A 15,422-nucleotide genomic window follows, 5' to 3' on the forward strand; every position below is an offset into this window, starting at 1 on the left:
GCCTAGGAACTAATGAGTCCGTAATGAGGTTGGGGTGAGATTGTGGGGTTATGGTAAGGATAAGGGGATGAAAGCATTTTTGTAGATTGAACCCTTTTGATCTTCTGTGTTTTTTCCAGTTCTAACTGACTAAACAAGTAAAAGACTACTTGCTATATTATGCACATTCAAGATGATGTTTATCTTAGCTTGCTATATTATGTTTATTCAGGATGATGCTTATCTTATGCTTCTGTTGCAGGCTAGAATCTAATTTTATATACTATATCTAATTTTTAGTAGTAGATGTAGAATCTAATTTTTAGTAGTAGATGTATATATATAAGGAACTTAGTAACTGAGGGTTTGGTGCGTCTCAAGTTTTGCTCACCTTCAAGGTGTTTGATACAATGTTAGTGTCAGAGTCAGCTTTCTTTCTAGTAGCTTTTTATTTGTTTTATTTTATTGTGTGAATTTATTTTTGGAATTTCCACTATTGGATCCTTGTTTTTGTTTTTGAATGTTGGCTAATCTGTTTTGTTATAGTAAGAAATATGCATGCTGAGATAGAGATAGGAAGCCTGCGCATTTCGTTAATAATGTTGCTGGTTTGATTTATAAGCTTATTGATTATGTGCTCCTTCGGGTGATTTTGCACTTGAGCTGTTTGATGAAATGCGAAATAGGCTTATACATGTAAAATCCAAAAAATTTTTTATAATTTTTGTATACTAAAATCTTAATATAACAAAAATTCTATTTAATTTTTATAATTATGAATGTCATTATGAATATTTTTCTAACTGCTTTTCTATATAATTATGCAAGGTAACAATGAAGATTAAGCAATGAAGATTAAGCTGATTATTATTGTGGTTTATTGGCTAAGATAGAGTACTGTTTAGAATCTTTACATGTATGGTTGACTAATGACTTTTATTAGAAGATACTTATGTATGTAGGATATGTTTTTTTTTTTTGTAGAGGTCCAGGCGCATGCCCTGCTGCCGTCGCATGCTCGAGATACATCAGTGGGGCTGCATAAAGAATGTATCAAATTGTGTCTCGCCATCGGAACATATTGACACAACATCATTCACTAATGCATATCGTATAGCAGAACATACAACTTGTACTCTACCAAATCATGTTATGCGTTAGCATGGTTAATAACTTCATATACACATCAAACTGGGCCTAATGAGAAAATATTTTTAAAACATTTTCTTAAAAAGAGTGTACTTAATTACGATAAAAAAATTATCCTACGAGGACTACTCAAGTAAGCAAAAAAACATTTTTTTCTGGATAACTTTTTCTTCTTATTTGTGCTCACCCATAAACCACTAATATAACCACTTAACAACAATATATAATGACTACCATTATAACATACAAAAGGTCAAAATATAAAAAGTAACACATTAAATCCTACTTTAAAAGGAAAAAAACACACTAACCTGTTCATTGATGACACCAGCTATATGTGCGACCCCATCCAAACCATAAAGTCGATCCGGGTCATCCCCTATCAGCTGAATATTCTGTTGAACACTTAGTTGGAGTCGTTTTCTTTGAGATTTGGTGGGGTATGGGGTTTGAAATAGTGGTTCGAATGAGTTTGACTCGAACTCTATTTATAGGGCAAGCCTTTATAATTCAAATTGGGTTGTTTCGAATTACTAGGAGCAGCCAAACAAGGTGTAATTCGTACCATATTAATTCGAATTACTAGGGGCTTCAATTCGGTGTGCTAGTTCAAAACAAGCTGATTTGAACTAGTATGCATCTTATTTGTGTGTAATTCAAATCAGGTTGATTCGAATTACCTTAGGAGCTCATGCATGCATAATTTGAATTATATTGATTCGAATTACTAAGGGTTTCTATTGCTTTGTTTAATTCGAATTGATTTAATTTGAATTACTATTGATTTGTTGAATTCGAATTTGGTTATTTCAAATTACATAGGATATTGCTTTTGGGAGATTCCCGTTACATTTTTTGTTTTAGTTGAATTGTGTAATTTTTCTCCCCTTGGTTTAGTTACGTAATTTGCCCTCACTATGGAGATGATAGGCTTGTAAATATGATTAAGTCGTTCGAAAAGGAAATTAACGACCCACAATTGGATCAACGGTACGAGTTAGGACACATAGACAGTCAAGATTGCTCCACGTCTGACATCATTGACCTCAACAATTGGGTTGATGATATGGAATTATTAGTCTCTTCTTCTTTACCAGATGAGATGAATTAATTCTTGGTACCTGTTCATACCCTGGGTCGAGCTGTACGACCCGGGCTGCTTGAAGATAAAGCGACCGACCTGTTCAAGTCTAGAATCCCCGATCTCTTCTCAAAGAGGTCGGCCAAATCGACAATAGAGGCCCAAATCAGGCCCAAGTAAAGGAACGCGACCCATATCCAAAGGCAGCCCAAGCCTAGAAGGATAAGGGCGGTTCCCTTAAAGATAAAAGATGACTTCACTCAAAGATAATATAAGATAACTATCTTATCCCTAGAAAGATCACTCTACAAACATTATAAATACACTGGAGCACCCAGGTATAACTCATACTCTGATTCTACTAAAAACCTGCTTAATACCCTTGCTAACTTAAGCATCGGAGTCCCTTGCAGGTACCACCACCCTCTGGTGACGAAGGATCAGCACCACCACCCAGTCCAACAAATCGGACACAACAGCTCCGACCAGTACAGAAGATCTCGTCTGAGATCGACCTACAGTTTCAGGTAACCCTCGGAACATTGGCGCCGTTGCCGGGGACCTGGAAGTCAGCCCATCATCATGGCGGACAACCTTGACAATGACCACAATTCTGATTTGGAGACAGAACGCCACATAAGAACGCGGACGTCACACCAGACGATACTTCTCAGCCTAACAAAGACAAGAATTCGCCAAACACAGGAGTCATGGAGGTACTCCAAGATTGCTTCAAACAACTCGAAAAAGAGGCTGAATATCAAAGGGAGGCCGAGAGAGACCTACGAAGGGAAACTAGGCGACACCGAGAATTAGAGGACAAGCTCCTAAAGCTTGAAGCCGACCTCAAAGCTAAAACTATCCGATCCATTCATGAAGATAGCCCCCGCAAGGATTAAGACCCATTCACCAAAGAGATCATGAAGGCCAAAATCCCAAAGGACTTCAAACCCCCTGACATGACTCCGTACGATGGCACATCAGATCCCAGCCATCATCTCAGTAATTTCAGAAGTAGAATGTATCTCACCGATGCCTCAGATGCAATTCGATGCAAAGCCTTCCCGACTACCTTGACAAAGGCAGCAATTAAATGGTTCGACAATCTGCCCCCTAGGTCCATCTCAAGCTTTGACGACTTAGCCAAGAAGTTTCTAGCCAGGTTCTCCATCCAGAAGGACAAAGCTAAACACGCCCCAAGCCTATTAGAGATCAAGCAGGAAGATCAGGAAAGTCTTCGTAGCTACATGGAAAGCTTTAACAAAGCATGTCTGGACATACAAAGTCTGCCAACAGAAACAGCCATTATGGGTCTCATCACTGGCTTACGAGAGGGACCTTTTAGTCACTCCATATTGAAAAAACATCTCACATCTCTGCATGAAGTGTAAGAACGAGTAGAGAAATATATCAACATAGAGGAAAACTCCCGACTAGGAGAGACCTCAAAGTCTGGATTCTCCTACTCCTCCCGAGATAAGGATAAAGAGTCCAAGAAAAAGGAAGATCAACATGGAAAAAAGATCAAGAAATACCATAATTACACCCCTCTTCGGGTGTCTCTTGTAGATGTCTATCGAGAAGTATGCCACACTGAAAAGATACCCCCACCTCGCCCACTCAAAAGCAAGAAAGGAGGAGGAAATTGGACAGAATACTGTGAATACCATCGAATCTATGGACATCCCACCAACGAGTGCTTCGATTTGAAGAATGTCATAGAAAAATTAGTGAAAGAGGGGAGACTAGATCGGTACTTAGCCAGCAAAACAGATGAGCCAACAAAAAGAAGAAGGGACGAAGAGGTCGGACGAACTGAATGACTACCTCGTACCCTGGAGAGACATATCCACATGATACATGGAGGATTTGCAGGAGGAGAAATCTCCAAATCATCTCGCAAAAGACATCTGAAAGAAGTATATCATGTCGAGGAAGGAGAAGGAGCACCCGACCTCCCCACTATCACCTTCACCAAAGAGGACGCAGCTGGCGTCATCTCGGGACATGACGATACCATGGTCATCACTATCATATTAGCCAACGCTAATCTCCACCGCACACTGGTGGACCAGAGAAGCTCGGCTGACATACTGTTCAAAATCGCCTTCGACAAACTCGGCCTAGAGGAAAAAGAACTCAGAGCATATCCGAACAGCCTCTTCGGGCTGGGAGACACTCCAATCCAACTGCTTGGATACATCTCACTATACACAACCTTTGGAAAGGGAAACCGGTCAAGGACACTCAACATAGACTACATCGTGGTCGACGTAAGTACAGCCTATAATGCCTTGATAGGTCGGACAACGTTGAATCAGCTCGGCACAGTAGTCTCGACTCCACATCTATGCATGAAGTTCCCAACCACAGAAGGGATCGCTACGGTAAGAGCAGACTAGAAGACAGCGCACTGCTGTTACAACAAAAGTCTGAACCTCAGAGGCAAAGGAGAAGAAATCCACACCATTGAACTCGGAAGAGTTTGAGGGCAGGAAGAACTTCGTCCACAACCTGAAGGCGAGACAGAAAAAGTCCAAATCGGAGATACTCCAGATAAAACAACCAATATTGGCACAATCCTAAAAGGAGATGTAAAGGAGTCCCTCATACAATCTTAAGAGACAATGTCGACCTCTTTGCATGGAAGGTCGCAGACATGCCGGGCATAGACCCCATGTTAATGTGCCACAAGTTGGCAATTTACCCAGAATCTCGGCTAGTACAGCAGAAACGTAGAAAGCTCGGACCAGAACGATCCCAAGCTATGGAAGAACAAGTACAAGCTCTACTAGAGACAGGATTCATAAGAGAAGTCAAGTACCCACTATGGCTAGCCAACGTCGTCTTGGTGAAAAAATCAAATGGGAAGTGGCGGATGTGCACTGATTGCACCGATCTCAACAAAGCTTGCCCAAAAGATCCTTATCCACTCCCAAGTATCGACGCTCTGGTGGATGCCTCCTCCAGATACAAATACCTCTCATTTATGGACGCCTATTCGGGATACAATCAAATCCCGATGTACCCGCCTGATCAAGAAAAAACATCATTCTTAACCCCAAAAGCAAACTACTGCTACATCGTCATGCCATTCGGACTCAAAAACGTAGGAGCCACTTATCAAAGATTAATGAATAAAGTCTTCACTGACCATGTCGGGAAAATCATGGAGGTTTACGTGGATGACATGTTAGTAAAGACACAAAGCGAGGAATCATTACTGTCCGACCTCACCCAAGTGTTCGATACCATGAGAAGGCATGGCATGCGACTTAACCCTACAAAATGCAGCTTCACAGTAGAAGCTGGCAAATTCTTGGGTTTTATGCTCACACAAAGAGGAATCGAGGCAAATCCAGATAAATGCCGGGCTATACTCAACATGAAGAGTCCGACCTGTGTCAAATAGGTACAACAACTAAATGGAAGATTGGCAGCCTTGTCCAGATTTCTAGCCGGATCGGCGATAAGATCTCTCCCCGCCACTCTAAGGAAGGGAATGAGGTTTGGATGGACAACGGAGTGCGAACAGGCTTTCCAGGATTTCAAAAGGTTCTTGGGACAACCACCTATTCTAACTCGGCCATGGGAAGGAGAACCACTTGTATTGTACCTCGTAGTAGGACATCGGACAATAGCCTCAGCACTGGTCAGAGAGGATGAAAGTGCACAACAGCCTATATACTTCATCAGCAAAGCACTACAAGGGTCCGAACTGAACTACCAGAAAATAGAAAAATTCGCCTATGCTCTCATCCTAACGTCTCGACGACTTCGCCCATATTTCCAAGCCCACATCATCAAGGTTCGAACCAACCAGCCCATAAAAGGCATTTTACAAAAAACAGATTTAGCAGAAAGAATCTTACAGTGGGCAGTCGAGTTATCCGAATTTGACCTTCAATATGAAGCTCTGACAGCCATCAAATCACAGTATCTGGCCAACTTCATTGCAGAGTTTACTGACACACCAGAAATCCCTATAGAATGGAATCTCTACGTAGATGGCTCCTCGAATAAAACTGAGAGTGGCGCAGGAGTGATAATGGAAAGCAACCAGGGAACCCAAATCGAACTTTCCCTCAAATTCGGGTTCCCTGCTTCAAACAACCAAGCCGAATATGAGACATTACTTGCTGGTTTGAAGCTGGCTAAGGAGGTCGGAGCCCAAAAACTTATCATTTTCAGTGACTCACAAGTAGTCACCTCACAAATAGCAAGGAGCTACCAAGCCAAAGATCCCACCATGAAAAAGTATTTGGACAAAACCAGAGAACAGCTCAGACAACTCGGGGAATATGAGGTCTGCCATATACCTCGAGAACAGAATGCTCGAGCTGATGCACTCTCAAAACTTGCCAGCACCAAACCAGGAGGCAACAATAGAAGCCTCATTCAGGAGATACTACAGAACCCGTCAATCAGGGAAGAAGAAAAAGTCCTAGCCAAAACAGGTCTGAATCAAGGATGGATGACTCCTATAAACAACTACCTCAAAACAGAAACACTCCCCACAGATAAGAAGGAGGCGAAGAGGTTAAAACAGGAGGCACAATACTACATCATCATAAATAATACTCTATACAAAAGAGGGATTTCAACACCCCTGTTAAAATGTGTGTCGACTTCCAACACAAAGGAAGTATTAGAAGAAATACACAGTGGCATCTGTGGCAACCATCTCGGAGCACAAGCTCTCACCAAAAAAGTACTTCGAACAGGATTCTATTGGCCGACTTTACAAAAAGAAGCAACAGAATTCGTAAAGACATGTCCACCATGTCAGAAACATGCCAATTTTCACATCGCCCTACCAGAGGAGCTCATCAGCGTAACCTCACCCTACCCATTTGCAAAATGGGGACTCGACCTCCTTGGGCCCCTTCCCCCAAGGAACAGGACAGGTCAAGTTCCTCATCGTAGGGGTAGACTACTTTACAAAGTGGATTGAGGCAGAACCCCAAGCCAACGCCACTTTTCAAAGAAGTCGAAAATTTCTATATAGAAACATTGTCACAAGGTTTGGGGTTCCATACTCCATTACCACAGACAATGGCACTCAATTTACAGACGCATGCTTTAGAAAATTGGTGGCCAACTTGAAAATAAATCACCAATTCACGTCCGTAGAACACCCCCAGGCTAACGGAAAGGCAGAAGCCGCCAATAAAGTTATATTAGCCGGACTAAAATGGAGATTACAGGATGCAAAGGGAGCCTGGACTGAAGAGCTCCCACAAGTCCTATGGGCATATCGGACAACTCCACACTCCACGACAAGAGATTCACCCTTCCGACTAGCCTATGGAATGGACGCAATGATCCCAGTAGAACTCGAAGAAGGGTCCCCCAGAATGATCTTCTACAATGAAGAGGCCAATTCCCAACTTCAAAAAGAAGAGCTTGACTTAATTTCAGAAATACGGGAAAGAGCCCAGATCAGGGAAGAGGCGCTAAAATGCCGAATGGCCTCAAGATACAATCAAAAAGTAGTACAACAAAGTTTTGTCGAGAACGACCTCATCCTAATCCAAAATGATATCGGAACAAGTCGACCTGGAGAGGGAAAACTCGCGGCAAACTGGAAGGGACCCTACCGAGTCATAGAAGTACTCGGAAAGGGCTACTACAGGCTGTCCGAACTTGAAGGGCGAGAACTGGCAAGGTCATGGCACGCCTGCAACCTAAGAAGGTATTATAGTTAGAGGTAATAAATATCTTAGGATAAGGTGCACTCTTTTTCCTAAAAAGGTTTTTTAATGAGGCGTCAAGCCAAGATCTACAAACTGCCTGACTTAGAAGGGTAAAACACCCACATGTATATATTTGCATATTTTCTATTTTGAATAAAGTTTTTCCAGATTTTCTACAAATCCTCTTTATCAAGACGCATTAATCTGAAATGCAAAATTTATCATCCGATTACAAAGCTACAGATCGACAAAAGTGAAAACCAAATTCACTGCTCGATCACGATGAAGTCGACAAAGATGAAAATCGAAAAGTCGGCCAAGCAAAGGATCAAAATCGGCAAGATGAAAAGCGACAAAACAGAATATTGCAAGAAGTTATCAAAAGTGATCCATAGGAAAGGACCTGACGAGGTCTTAATAAAAATGAGTTGCTAAAAATAACTTAAAGACGGACCGACACAAAGAAGTCGGACCAGTCAAACAGAAAAAGTTATAAAAAGTAAATCCATAGGAAAGAGGCCTGGCCAGCCCTGAAAATGGATTACTAAAAAAACTTAGAAAGGACCGACATGATGAAGTCGGCCTAAAAAGCTACAAAGTTATAAAAATTCATCCATCAAAAGAGACCTAACAAGGTCCAAATAAGATGGATTACTAAAAATAACTTAGAAAGGACCGACATGATGAAGTCGGCCTAAAAAGCTACAAAGTTATAAAAAGTCATCCATCAAAAGAGACCTAACAAGGTCCAAATAAGATGGATTACTAAAAATAACTTAGAAAGGACCGACATGATGAAGTCAGCCTAAAAAGCTACAAAGTTATAAAAAGTCATCCATCAAAAGAGACCTAACAAGGTCCAAATAAGATGGATTACTAAAAATAACTCGAAGGACTCAGCAAAAAGATTCAACGCGACAGGAGGCGTGCGCTAAAAAGGACACAACTCGACCTACAGAAAGCCACAACCCCACCAAACCCGCAAGTATTCTATGGGAGTACTGAGAAAGAATAAGTCGAATAGAACTAGCCTCAGAAACCTTGTTCGACTAATGCAGAAAGTAAAAGCCATCGAAAGAGGTCGGACAACAAGAGTCCAACATTCTAAGGATTCCTGAAAAATGCTAAACAACGATGCAGATAAGCATATCGCGAAGGAACAAAGCTACTATGATAAAAGGCTCAAGAGAACACCCAAGAGTTGACCTCAAAGAGCTCAAGAAGCTACTTTGTTTTTCTACATAGAGTTACTATAGAAAAGCAACCAAAATACCCAAGTCAAGATCACAAGTTACAAAAATAAAGAGTTCAAAAGCACACAGACCGGGCTATACACAATACATCAAAGAAAAATTATAAAGGATCCAAAGACTCCCCAGTAGCAGTATCTCGAGGTGAAGGAGGACAAGTTTGAAGGGGTATCGCATCTACCGTCCCATCATCCCGGTTCAAGATCTGGACATCAGGGTCAAACTCGAGCTGGCCAACCTCAGCTGCTGGAGTCGAGGAAGGCAAGGCAACAGAGGCTTTGGCAGATGGCATAGGAGGAGGGTCTACATCTGCATCATCATCATCCGAGCCATCAGGGACAATCTTACCATCTACTACGATGTTGTCCAGACAGAATAAGGTGAGGTTGAGCTCGGGTGCAAGAACCCGAACCTGAGCCTTCAAATTCTCGTAAGCAGCATTCACGCTACCTACAAGATGACCCTGGAGCTCAGCATAGTTGGCTTGGGCAGATTTCAAACTCTCCCTAAGCTCCATCATCTCACCAAAGGCTAAGACATAGCTCTCCTTATGCTTATGCGCCATCTCCTCGGCCAAGTTCGCAGAAGCCGCCGCAGCGGTAGCCCGAGTCTTCTCACCCTCCAACTCTTTTTCCAACTTTGCCACCTTCACCTTGAGATCCTCTTTTAACCCATTGATTCTGTCAAACTCTGATTTGGCCTCCTCCATAAAAGCCTTTGTTGCATGAATGGGAAAGGGAGACAAAGAAGGGAGACATCGTCAGTAGGAACAACACCATAACGAGCAATTTGCTGATCAACAAACCCAACGACATCAAAGTCAGGAGCGTCCAAGTTGAAAGGCTCAACAGTCCTCTGTCTTTTTGGAGGAAGGCCAGTAGTAGGAGAAGAAGTAGCAGCAGAAGTCTGGGGAGGATCAATCAAATGGACCTGAGGAGTTGGAATCATCCTCCTCGGCCCAGCAGAGCTCAAGATCGGCTTCTTGGGAGGAACTTGAGAAGATCCCTCCCCTGCAGCTTTAGCCGAGATGTTCTGGCCAGCGGTAGCCTTCCTCGCCTTCTTAAAGGCTTTCATGGAATCATTGGTCTTTGCCATCTCTGAAAAAAAAATAACCAAAAAAAAAAAGTTACAAACTAGAAGCAAAAGCAAGTAAAACAGAGCAAAAGAAGTCGGTCACTACCCAGCTCAGCTCGGACAAGAGAGGGGTCCCCCAAAAATCTCTTTGTATCGAGATGGGGAGGTTCCCCCCAAATATCTTCCAACACAGTTACAAAGGCCTGCTCAACCTCATCAAGCATCTCCCACGAGTATCGAGACACCACAACATTCTTTTGCCAACACAAGGGGAAGGTAGGTTCACCATTCGACTGTAAGAAAAATGGTCGAGCTCCCTCAACAGCTCGGACCTTAAAAAAGTAGTTCTTAAAATCCCTAAAAGACTCATCATACATAGAAAACACTTTGTGCCCTTGGGCAGACCTGAAAGAAACCCAAGAAGCTTTCTTTTTGGTAGTCCCAGGCTTGGTCAAAACAAAGAGATATATAAAGAGAGTTTGAGAAGGTGTGACATCCAACTCTTGGCAAAGTAACTAAAAGATCTTGATAAAGCCCCAGGAGTTCGGATGGAGCTGGGATGGAGCTACATTACACGACCACAACAAGTCGGTCTCAAAGGAGGTAAAAAGAAAAGTAATGTTTAGCTGGCTAAAAAAATAGTCATAGGCATAGAAGAAGGGACGTTCCCCCTGGGTCAGAGTAGGAAAGCAAACCCTTTTATCAGAGTCAGGTGCTACCAATTCATAGTTTTTCTCCTGATCCCTACTACTACAGATTCGGTGATGTTTTCTAAGATCCGCGCAGAACTCAGAATTAACTAGGGAAACACACATCAGGACGAGGGAGTCCAGCCAGTCGGACATACCCTCAGGGACCTTGGAAGATGTCTTGACAATATTTTTGCGAGAAGACATGGTCAACTAGTCCTACAGCAAAGAAAAAGATAAAGGGATTACTAAATAAACAACTTGGACAAATCAAAAAACATCTCGGACAAATATGGATACAACCCGGGCTAAAGCATACAAAACAACAAAAGGAGGCCCCAGGACTCACACCAAGGTCCAGGGGCATTCTTTGGAGGCAGTAACAGAGTAAGGTTTCAGGAAAAATCTACGACCTACATCCCTCAAAACAAGGAAGCAACCCTCCTTCGATAGCAACATTCCACAAAAACACAAAATAATCTATCAAAGTCATTACCTTTTACAGCCTATCAGAAAAATCAAACATCAAAACATGCAAAGGGACAATCATCAAAGGCGCAACCTTTTCTCAGAATCAAACAGTTCATTATTTCAAAGGAAGAAATCAAGAAGATACATTTAGAAACAGTAAGCAGCATTCAAAACCCTAAAAACGCATAAAATACCAGCAAATAAGGAAAGGTTCTACAAAATTAAAGAAACCCTAAAACAGCACACAGAGCAGTAGAAAATCAGACGCAGCAAGCAAAGAAAGATTCAAACTTTCCAGCTTTTCCCAAACAAAAATCAAAAGGATTACAAATATCCAAGCATAAAAATGAAGAGAAAAAAGAAAGAGAGAAGACCAACCTGCAAAAGGGAAGGAATGATCAAGAGATTGAAAAGAAGCAAACACCAACGATCGCCTCTTCAAAAGCAGAAGATAAAACGCAAGAAAAGTTGCGGTGAAGCAAGAAGAGGAGAAACAAAGAAGAGAAACTCTTTGAAAAATTTTGAAAAGAAGTAAAGAAGTGGGAAGCAAAGGAAACGGCGAAAGGGAAGGTTAATGGGCATTTAAAACCTTCGCATGTTCCCAAGGAAGTACAAAAACGCGCGCTACAAGGAAAAACGTTCCGCATTTAAAGCTGCTTAAATGATGTTCTACAAACAGACCCAACAAAAGAATGCTCGAGTTCGGCTTCCCCAAAAGAGATCGAAGTTCCAAAAACTCGACCTCAAAAGAAAGACCGAGCTCGAGCAGGGGCACTGTTCATACCCTGGGTCGAGCTGTACAACCCGGGCTGCTTGAAGACAAAGCGATTGACCTATTCAAGTCTGGAATCCCCGATCTCTTCTCAAAGAGTTCGGCCAAATCGACAATAAAGGCCCAAATCAGACCCAAGTAAAGGAACGCGACCCATATCCAAAGGCAGCCCAAGCCTAGAAGGATAAGGGCGGTTCCCTTAAAGATAAAAGATGACTTCACTCAAAGATAAGATAAGATAACTATCTTATCCCCAGAAAGATCACTCTACAAACATTATAAATACACTGGAGCACCTAGGTATAACTCATACTCTTATTCTACTAAAAACCTGCCTAATACCCTTGCTAACTTAAGCATCGGAGTCCCTTGCAGGTACCCTCTGGTGACGAAGGATCAGCACCACCACCCAATCCAACAAATCGGACACAACAGCTCTGACCAGTATAGAAGATCTCGTCCGAGATCGACCTACAGTTTCAAGTAACCCTCGGAACAGTACCCTTCTGGAGATGAGATGATAGAGCATGTAGCAATGGAATAATATGAGATCCACGATGATTTTCACTTGCATTATAGTTTTTTGTTGGAACAATAGGACCAATAGTATATGTATGTGAAACTTTTTGAAACATTTTTTTTACTGAAAACTCATCTGCATTGATTTTTATCTGAAGTTGATATATAATTGAATACTATATTATTATAATTTAGTTAAATTTATCAAATTATCTAATAATTTTTAAATATCAAATTTGTAACAGCCTAACTATCAAATGTCACGCTTCCGGTTGCGCCACTCTGATAGTTCGGGTATTACGACGAGGGAAGAATAATAATAACTAAACTAAAACATCTTCTATCGCATAAGCTAAACCGAACTACTCTTCATAAGCTTCTTCGTCCATTTCCTGAAAAGAGAAGTCTGTAGGGGGGTGAGAACCTAACACATGGTCTCACCATAGATTTCCAGAATTTGTTATAAGAAGATGTATAGTAGGTAAATTGTTTTTCAAACTCAATGATTAAGTATCCAGAAATTCCAAACTCAGTCTTTCCTATAAAAGAAAATTAAAAGTTTCCTAACAGTATGAATGATCAATCACAGCCTTCAACTCAGCGACTCAAACAATTCCACAACCAAATCATCATCTCACCATCAATATCCAAACTCGAAGGTACCACTACAGAAACAAACACAGGCAAAACATATAAGGAAAACACAGGTATAGATTATAGTTACAGCAAATAGCTCAGATAGCAGTTAATAACAGTTAAGCATTTAGGCAGACCCAAACAAATTCAAACTCAAGCAAAGCATACAAGTGCATATAATAAATGCCTATCCTATGGCTGATGATATCATCTATCAGTTACGTAGCCATCCCGACATGTTCTCATGCTCAAAAATATACCATGGGGAAAATCCCCAAGCTGACATGGGGAAGAGAACGCCCCCAAGCTCAAATATATCTATGGGACGAATCCCAAGCTGACATGGGGAGATGAGACAACACCCCAAGCTGACATGGGAAAAACAATACCCCAAGTTGACATGGGAAAAACAACACCCCAAGCTCAATAGTAACTATGGGAAAAATCCCGGCTGACATGGGGGCAATGCCCCAAACTCAATATATTCAATAATTTCTCATAATTATCATTTCTATTTCCGATACTAATTCATATCTCACTTTCTCATTCATCCTCATTGTCATTCAATTATTCAAAAATCATACTCAAAAATCAATCTTCACTCTCATACTCATTCTCATCATACCACTCGTTACTTTCTTTAAGAATTCAGATTCAAAATATAATTTATTCTTTTCTAAATAAACCAAGCACCAAACGTAAACTTTTTCTTTATAATTCTCAAAAATCAAATTATAAAATTCTTGAAAATCTGAATCTTTCTAAATAACCATTTTTAAACAGAGTCTCTAATTTTTATAAAAATTTGGGCAGCATCTCCTCTAAAATTCGGACTATGCCACCCTCGCGGGTCCCATCAAAACCACAATTTCCAACCCAGTCTCAACTAGTTTCAGATATCAAATCCTCTCCAAAATCAAACCCAATTCCAAAATTTAAACATCTTCCAGTGATTCAAGAAAAATCAATTCAATAACGACCAACTTAACAAACCAAAACAGCAAATCAAAATATCTAGCTTCCTCAATAATTCAATAAACCAATCAAATAAATGATCACAGCCATCCAAATAGTTCAATTCAATTCATAAAACTCATGTAATTATAAAAATATATTTTTCATACTATTATAGACTTATAACAACTCTTAAAAGTAAAATGAATTTTAAGAAAACGCCCCTACCTCGACATGTTCAAACCACAATCCAAATGACTCAAGAAATTTGTTTCCTCTCGACCCGAAGTCAACGACAGCTTTAATTCATAGCCCGCACACTTTCGCCACAGCATAAACATCTTCAAGTCCCAACATGCAACCCCGTTATTAACTCCTAAAACATCAATATCGTGGAAACCTCAAAACACATAATAGAAAACCAAAGGCAAGGATTCCGAGATGGAGACACTAACTGGAATAAAAGAACGACGCGCCAGCCACCCCAAACTTAACCGGCAGCAGCTCTGACAACGACCAGGAGCTTCAGTGGCTCAGCAACAACTTTAATTTTTGACATGCAAACCCATAAAATTAACCTTACAACATCTATACATCAGAGTCCTTAACCACAGATAGCTAGAATGCTTATAGAAAGAGCTTCAAGGAATGGGCAAGTCACTATAAAAAGAAGAATGATAGAAGTGGAGCGGCGGCTCCAATGGTGACCTCCGGCAGCGGCGACAGAGATAGCTTCACGGATAGTGACGTGGTTTGGGGACGGGTCAGCTGGGTGGACCGGCGGCAACAGATCTGATGCGCATCTCCTCTCTCCGTGGTTGAGCTCCCTCGCGGTTCTGTTTCCTCCCTTGCGCGTCCTTCACTCGTGACGAAACAGTGGCGGTGACGACATGGAGCACGGCACGGCGGTGGTTACAGAATTGACCCCTCTTCTCTCGCGCGTCTCTTCTTCGCGATGGCGCAGCTGGCAGCGGCAAGGACAAAAGGCGGGACGGGGTTGATGGGCTCAGCAACGATGACCAGGAGTGGTAGCTCCCTGGATGATGACGGCGGTAAGGTTGACGGCGGCGAGCTTCTCCTCCCCTGGCGCTCCCTTCCTCTCTCTCGGATTCCCCTCTCCTCTCATCCCTTTCTTCTTCTTCCCCCCCCCCC

The 15,422-nt window shown here is 41.7% G+C and overlaps 1 long non-coding RNA gene across 3 annotated transcripts; it reads right to left on the reverse strand.

Moving 5' to 3' along the window:
* On the reverse strand, positions 12,982-15,019 carry LOC107612283. 3 transcript variants are annotated; one of them, XR_002352412.1, is made up of 4 exons: positions 14,932-15,019; positions 14,726-14,813; positions 14,499-14,646; positions 12,986-13,072 (listed from the first exon to the last, which is right to left on the reverse strand). It is a non-coding gene; the product is annotated as an uncharacterized LOC107612283 (long non-coding RNA). The 3 variants fall into 3 exon arrangements; XR_001613675.2 differs by lacking the exon at positions 14,932-15,019 and having other exon boundaries at positions 12,982-13,086; positions 14,726-14,908; XR_002352411.1 differs by lacking the exon at positions 14,932-15,019 and having other exon boundaries at positions 14,726-14,905.

The sequence above is a fragment of the Arachis ipaensis genome, chromosome B08, assembly GCF_000816755.2.
Source record: "Arachis ipaensis cultivar K30076 chromosome B08, Araip1.1, whole genome shotgun sequence".
NCBI classification, from domain to species: domain Eukaryota; kingdom Viridiplantae; phylum Streptophyta; class Magnoliopsida; order Fabales; family Fabaceae; genus Arachis; species Arachis ipaensis.